This window comes from Cebus imitator, unplaced genomic scaffold (assembly GCF_001604975.1).
Source record: "Cebus imitator isolate Cc_AM_T3 unplaced genomic scaffold, Cebus_imitator-1.0 Scaffold376, whole genome shotgun sequence".
Classification (NCBI taxonomy): Eukaryota; Metazoa; Chordata; class Mammalia; order Primates; family Cebidae; genus Cebus; species Cebus imitator.
In genome coordinates, this window is record NW_016107691.1 from 1,501,483 (window position 1) to 1,508,940 (window position 7,458).

The 7,458-nt window shown below is 40.2% G+C and overlaps 1 protein-coding gene across 5 annotated transcripts in view; it reads left to right on the plus strand.

Annotated features, from left to right (window-relative positions):
* The first annotated feature begins 318 nt into the window (after positions 1-318).
* The window catches only part of ZNF280C (zinc finger protein 280C), a 63,743-nt gene continuing 56,603 nt past the window's right edge, over positions 319-7,458 (plus strand). For 2 of the 5 annotated variants that reach the window (XM_037731033.1, XM_017507511.2), the window contains exon 1: positions 319-446. The gene's annotated coding sequence lies outside the window, so the exon portion shown is untranslated. Of the gene's footprint in view, positions 447-476; positions 555-7,458 lie in introns of those variants that run through there. The other 3 variants (XM_017507513.2, XM_037731035.1, XM_037731034.1) reach the window with 3 other exon arrangements.

Sequence of the window (7,458 nt, forward strand, 5' to 3'; positions counted from 1 at the left end):
AAAAAAAAACAACTATATATATATCTCTCTCTCTCGAGTATCTTTAACTCTCACACACAAGGGAGACCCAGAATTCATGTTTCTATGTGGTCAGATACAGCGTATTTGAGGGGAAGACAACCACAGGTTAAACGGAAGGTTTGCCTAGAAGAGGTGCACGCTGGTCCATTGCCCTTGCTCACGTGACCTTCGATGGTAAGTAAAGTAGCTGCACAAGTAGTACCCGCCGTCCGTGTCGGTTAGGAAAGGCGCCGGACGTTCAGGGGGTGGAGTCGGCGTCTACCCATGAGGCAGCGCGCGCAGTTATATACCCCTCCCCGGGACTGAGGTGCCAGTTCTGCGCTGGAAGTCTCCGCGGGAGTCGCTGTTGCTGAGGCGTTTCCCCGGGGTTTTCGCGCTCCTCCTCCTTCTCCGCACCCCAGTCAGGCCGATCTGCTTTGCTGTCGGTAAGCGTTCCCCGCCCCCGCCTGTGCCGCGCGGAAGCAGGCAGTGGTTCTGTGGAGCGGCCGAGGCAGCGTTCCCCAGAGGGCGGTTCTGAGGGCGGCGGGCTGAGGGTCTGTAAGCCGGCGCGGGTAGACGGGGGCGCGGGGGAGGGGACAGGCTTGGCGGCGCGGTAGCTGGTGGGCCACCATCTTGCGCCGGGCCCTGAAGGGGGAGGGTTTTCTGGAGGTAGAGCCTGGCGGGCCGCGGCGGGCTGTAGCTTCGCGGGCCGCGGCGGTTGCGGCCGCCTTCTCACCTGCGCAGTCTTGCCGGTCTGTTTCCCATCAGGTTTTGGCTTTTCTTTCTGGCGGCAACTCCCCTTGGTCTTTCGTACGGTCGATACCGCTGTTTGACGGAGACCCGCCCACCCTCAAGTCTCTTCAGTCAAACGAAAACAGACTTGAGGGGCTTCCGAACTTTCCGGCGTCAGAGATCCTGCGACCCCTTCTTTCTGCCCAGGTTCCCTCCACACAGGGGACCGGTCGTTCCATGCCCACAACCTTGTTCTGGCCAAAGGGACTTCCCTTCTCTGTCACAGAAATCGTGCTCCAATCCGTTATTGTCTAGAGGATAAGAGCCCTGAGGAGAAACGTGGAGTTAAATCCACTATTTTTCTAACAGGGAAGTTTGCAGATTTTACTTAAAGGGATGGAACAAATTATGCTGAGGTAGAATCCTGCTCTAGAGGTGGAGGGAGTTCCTCTCAACTTCTCTCAGGTTTTCATGCTTTTTAAGGAGAAATTCGAGAGGAAAATGTAAAGTGAACCAGCTTCTGCAAGCACGGGAGACCTTCCAAGGGATTCTCTTTGTTTGGTGGAGTTTTTTAAATCTGCGACCTTAAATTTTTTTACTATTGTTTTCAGGTTTGGACTATGAGTTGTAATGTCTTTTAGTGCCACTGAACATAAAATAGAAACCTAGAAGTAGAGTTTTAAACTGTAAAAGTCTGCTCTTAGTATTTGTGAGGTGTCCTGGTTTGGGGGTTACTGTGTAAACTCAGTCCCTTTAAGTGGAAACTTTACTTAGCCTACAAAGGCAGTGATTTGCTTATAAAATTAGGGCTGTGTACCTTTGATGTTTCTACAGCACTGTAAATTCCATTATAATCGTATTTTGCGTTTGCTTATTTCATTGGTAGCACCCCTTTTGAGATGGGCTGGAGGGTGTTGATAGAACTGTTTGAAGATGAGGGAACAGCCTCAAGGACAGAACTTAACTGAGGTCGTGCCTGGGAAGTGATAGAACCAATTCTTAAACCTAGGCTTTCTGACCCTCATCCAGTGTTCAATTTGTTATGTCTCACTTTGTGTGAGAGTGAGGTGGTCACGGAGAATAAGCAAGGAGGCTCACTTAAAAATTTTAAAAAGTTTTAATCAATTCCCTTTTCCTTTGTATTTTTTCCTTTTCCTTTGTATTTTTATTAAGACTTTTTTTTTTTTTTTTTTTTTTTTTTTTTTTTTTTTTTTTTTTTTTTTTTTTGAGACGGAGTCTCGCTCTGTTGCTCAGTCTGGAGTGCAGTGGCGCCATCTTGGCTCACTGCAACCTCCCCCTTCCAGGTTCAAGTGATTCACCTACCTCAGCCTCTCGTAGTTGGGATTACAGGTGCCCACCACCACGCCCGGCTAATTTTTTTTTTCTTTCTTTCTTTCTTTTTTTTATTTTTTTATTTTTTAGTAGAGACGGGGCTTCGCCATATTGGTCGGGCAGTTCTCAAACGCCTGAGCTCAAGTGATCCGCCCGCTTCAGCTTCCCAAAGTGCTAGGATTACAGGCGTGATCCACTACACCCAGCGGTTTTTCAACTTTTTAATACTTTAATGTTATTTCCAAGCATGTTGAAAAGTTGAAGAATAGCCTATTGGAAAAGTTCTTAGGTTGAATAACTTCAAATTTCAGTTTTCCTGTTCAACCTATTTTCTCTAGTTAGATTTTCTAGTTTAGTCTGGCTTTTGCAGTCCAGTGTTTTACTACTCAGCCTTGTCTTTCTTTTAGTAGGGGAGAGGAGAACAAGGGGAAGGGGATATACAATCCTGTACCCTCCTCTCCCATTTGTTTTCTTTTCTTTATTCAAGAGGATGTTTAGAACCATACCAAGAATTTTTTGTTGCTGTTCTCCTAACTAGGCAGGTGAAATGCCTAAACAGAATGGCAATTTTTGAAAATAGAAAGTAAACTATAGTTTTAAGTGACGGGATATTGGAAAGTTATATAGAAAACATTTTGTTATCCAAAAGTAACTTTTTCCAAGATCATAAATATTTATCACTTATGTTCACTAATTAGATACATAACCCTAAATATTTTTTCTGTGTCTTCCTGCTTCAGAGAGAAACTTAAAAATACTTGGTTTTGGCCCAGGGCGGTGGCTCATACCTGTAATCCTAGTACTTTGGGAGGCCGAGGCAGATTACGTGAGGTCAGGAGTTCGAGGCCAGCCTGGCCAACATGGTGAAACTCTGTCTCTACTAAAAATACAAAAATTTTCTGGGCATGGTGGTGGGCACCTGTAATACCAGGTACTTGGGAGGCTGAGGCAGGAGAATCACTTCAACCTGGGAGGCGGAGGCTGCAGTGAGCCAAGATTGTGCCACTGCACTCCAGCCTAGGTGACAGAGCGAGAATCCATCTCAAAAATAAATAAATAAATAAAAACTTAGTTTTCAGTCAGTTTGTCTTAAGTAATGATTCAAAAAGATTTTATTTCCTCCGGTTTTGTTTTGTTTTGAGACGATGTCTGTCTTGCTCTGTCACCTAGGCGGGAGTGCAGTGGTACTATCTCGGCTCACTACAGCCTCTGCCTCCTGGGTTCAAGCGATTCTCCTGCCTCAGCCTCCTAAGTAGCTGGGACTACAGGCGTGCACCACCATACCCAGCTAATTTTTTTTTAGTAGATGGGGTTTCACCATGTTGGCCAGTCTGGTTTCAAACTCCTAACCTCAGGTGATCTGCACGCCTTGGCCTCCCAAAGTACTGAGATCACAGGCATGAGCCGCCACGTACCGCCTTCCTCCGTAATTTCAATCAAAAATATGTGTCTAGAATTTTTTTCCCAGTGCTCTGCATGTTCAGAAAAACATCACTAGTAATGAACAGTAGAAATTACCCCTGACAGTATAGTGTTTGTGTAGACTTTATTCATTCACTGCAAAGTAGTTTTTTTTTTTTTAGCAGTATTTCTTTTTTTTCTTTTTTTTTTGGTTTACTTTTTTATTGGCAAATGATAATTGTATGTTTATGGGGTACAGTGTGATGTTTTGATGTATGTATGCAGTATTGAAAGAATCAGGCTAACTCACATAGCCATCACCTTACCAATTTATCATTTTATTATGAGAATATTAAAACTCAATTTTAGCAATTTTGAAATATACAATACATTATTAATATTTTTTTAAATACATTATTAATATTAACTGTGGTCACATTGTAGTGCAATAGATAACTAAAACTTATTTCTCCAGTCTAATTAAACTTTGTACCCTGGGATCAACATCTTCCTTTTCCCCATCTGTTCCACCCCGGAACTCTCCCAAGCCTCTGGTAACTATCTTTCTACCCTCTGTTTCTATGAGATAAAGTTTTTTAGATTCCACATGTAAGTGAGATCATACAGTATTTTTCCCCAGAGACTGATAAGAGAATCCAGCTGCCTTTTATTAAGATAAATATTAAAAACATTTGCAAAAATGTAAATCAATATTACTTTTCTCATTAGATTTTTTTTTAATTATTAAAAGTATTTTTATTAACTTGTAATGGGCTTGTAAATATTTTAAGTTAAAGCATTAAAATAATTTCTAATATGGGAAATACCAATGCATATTATCAATATAAATACAAAGCTCATTGGTGTTCTCAATAAGTTTTAAGTGAGAAGAAATCCTGGGACAAAAGAGTTTGAGAACTGATGTGATGCAGTTTATGATACCATTCTAATTGAGCTCTTTATGTGAACTAGATTTGTTTGTTTTTTTAAGTGCTCGTACTCATCAACTTATGGTATGACTTTGGGTAAAGAAGGAGAAGTTGAGAAAAATAGTGCAAAGTACTATTAAAGAATATTTCATGTGCTTTATTTAATTTTCACAGTAGTACTGTGAGGAAGGTATTACTGTTTTCGTTTTACAGATAGAAAAACTAAGGCTTGCAGAGGTTATGTAAACTTCCTATAAATTTGGCAACCAGGAAGTGGTAGACCAGAAATTCCCACTCAGGTTTTCAGTCCATATGTCCAGTGTTCCCATCATTGCACTTATTTGATATTTTCCCTGGTGGATAAGTTTTGCTCCTATAAAAAGCAAATTAATAATACATACTTCTTGAGATTACTTTAGGAATTAGTGATTATAGAATATCTTATGAAACTTACATAAAATATTTACTATACAGATTGGCTTCAAAAGGCCAGTAATTGTACATTAGTGTTTTCCCCATATTATATCTTTTTTGTTTTTTATTTTTTTGAGATGGAGTCTCGCTGTGTTGCCCAGGCTGGAGTGCAGTGGTGCAATCTCGGCTCACAGCAATCTCTGCCTCCTGGGTTCAAGTGATTCTCCTGCCTCAGCCTTCCAGGTAGCTGGGACTAGAGGTGCGCCACCACACCCGGCTAAGTTTTGTATTTTTAGTAGAGATGGGGTTTCACCATATTGGCCAGGCTGGTCTCGAACTCCTGACCTCATGATCCACTTGCCTGGACCTCCCAAAGTTCTGGGATTACAGGTGTGAGCCACTGTGCTTGGCTATCTTTTACATATGAAAGATAATAAAAACTTATGCCTATAAAGTTTTTGCCTTGTATATAATGTAAAATTTATTTGTAGAAAGTATATTTTATTATAGTGCCCTATCCAAAAACTGTCATAAAAGTAAATGTTTTAAAATATAGGCAAACTTTGCAAAGTATTGTACTAATGAGTTTCAAATCTTAGTGTAAACTTATTTTTTACAAATAGATGAAGTATGAAAATTAACAGAGACAAAAGTTGAAAATGAATAAATTAGGATGAAAATAATAAAGTTATAAAATGTCTTCTTAAAATGTACCCGGACTTCATGTGTTCAGGCTTTCAGAAAAAAAGATAATTTGCACAATATAAAAACTTGGACAAAGAAAAAATGGAGAGCCTCTGTTTTCTTTCTGAATTGTATGTAATTTGTTCCCAAAACCTACTTTGGAAGTTTGAATCATTTAGATGCCAGTGAAATTGTCTAAGGAACCGAGGTATAATCCAATGTTTCTTGCTTTTAAGTACTATACCAATTACTTCTTGTTATAAGAAAAGCATTTCACAGACACCCCTGAACTTAAAATGTTTGAAATATTCTTAGAGTTCTTACACAACCATAAACAAAGCCGTCAAGTGAAACTACAAAACCATTGCCATTTGAATCAACTTTTATATATTGAGTGAATGTGTATTTTGCTGAAACAGAGTCACTGCCTATTTTTATTGAGTTTTCCATACCTATAATTTATACTTATTATATATAATAGCAAGGTTTTTTTATTTGAACTGTTTCAGTACCTTTGTTTCTATAGCTAACAATATTGTCATTGCTCTTCATTTAGTGCAAATACATTATTTAGGCATATAAGGTGGTCTCCCAGGGAATCCCCAGAGTAGGCTTATGTTAATTTTTTTAGATAGCAAAAATTAGCAAAACAAAAAGAATTATATTGTTATAGAGCTCTCTTGCACAATCTGTAATTTATCTATTTTCCTGAGAAGCCTGTTGACCCTGGTTTGAAAAATGGGGTAACATTGATGAGTTTATCAATAGTCTTAAACACAGTTGCCGGAAACCTAGCTCAAAGTAGATTAAACCAAAAATGAGTAATTTTTTTCTCTCTTAACTGAAAAGCTTTAGGATAATTTGCTTCAGGCATGGCTAGCTTCAGGTGTTTAGATGGTATCATCAGGACTTGAATGTTTACCTACACTCCTTTTCTCTCTCTACTCCAGAATCTTACAGCTTTGCTCTCTGTTAGATTCTTTTTTGGTACTCTTTCTCCACATTACTCCCAAGCTTATATCCTACCAGCTTATTATTTTCTTGATCACATTATTGAGATACAATTCATATAGAATATAATTTACTCATTTGAAGTGTGCAATTCAATGGTTTTAGTGTTTTCACAGTTGTGCAAGTAGCACCACAGTTAACTTTAGAATATTTTCATCACCCTAGTAAGAAACCTTGTACCCATTAACAGTCACTTCCCATTTCCCACCAACCCTCCCAACCATATGCAGCCACTACTCTACTTTCTGTCTATGGATTTGCCATTTCTGGACATTTCATATCAATGAAATCATATGCGGTCTTTTGACCGTCTTCCTTCACTTAGTATAATGTTCTCAAGTCTCATCCATATTATAACATGTATCAGTGCTTCGTTCCTTTTTATTGCCAAATAGTATTCAGTTGTATGGATATATCACATTTTGTTTATCCATTCTTGAACTGATGGGTATTTGAGTTGTTTCCACTTTTTGGCTATTGTGAATAATGCTGCTATGAACATTTATGTGCAAATTTTTGTGTGGACATATGTTTTCAATTGTCTGTCTCTAGGAGTATAATTGCTGGGTCATGTGATAACTCTGTTTAACGTTGTGAGGAACTGTCAAAGTGTTTTCCGCAGTGGCTGCACCATTTCATATTCCCACCAGCAGTGTATAAGAGTTCCAATTTCTCGGCCGGGCGCGGTGGCTCACGCCTGTAACCCAGCACTTTGGGAGGCCAAGGTGGGCGGATCACAAGGTCAAGAGATGGAGACCATCCTGGCCAACATGGTGAAACCCCGTCTGTACTAAAAAATACAAACATTAGCTGGGCATGGTGGTGCACGCCTGTAGTCCCAGCTACTCGGGAGGCTGAGGCAGGAGAAATACTTGAACCCGGGAGGTGGAGGTTGCAGTGAGCCGAAATTGCGCCACTGCACCCCAGCCTGGCGACAGAGCAAGACTGTCTTAAA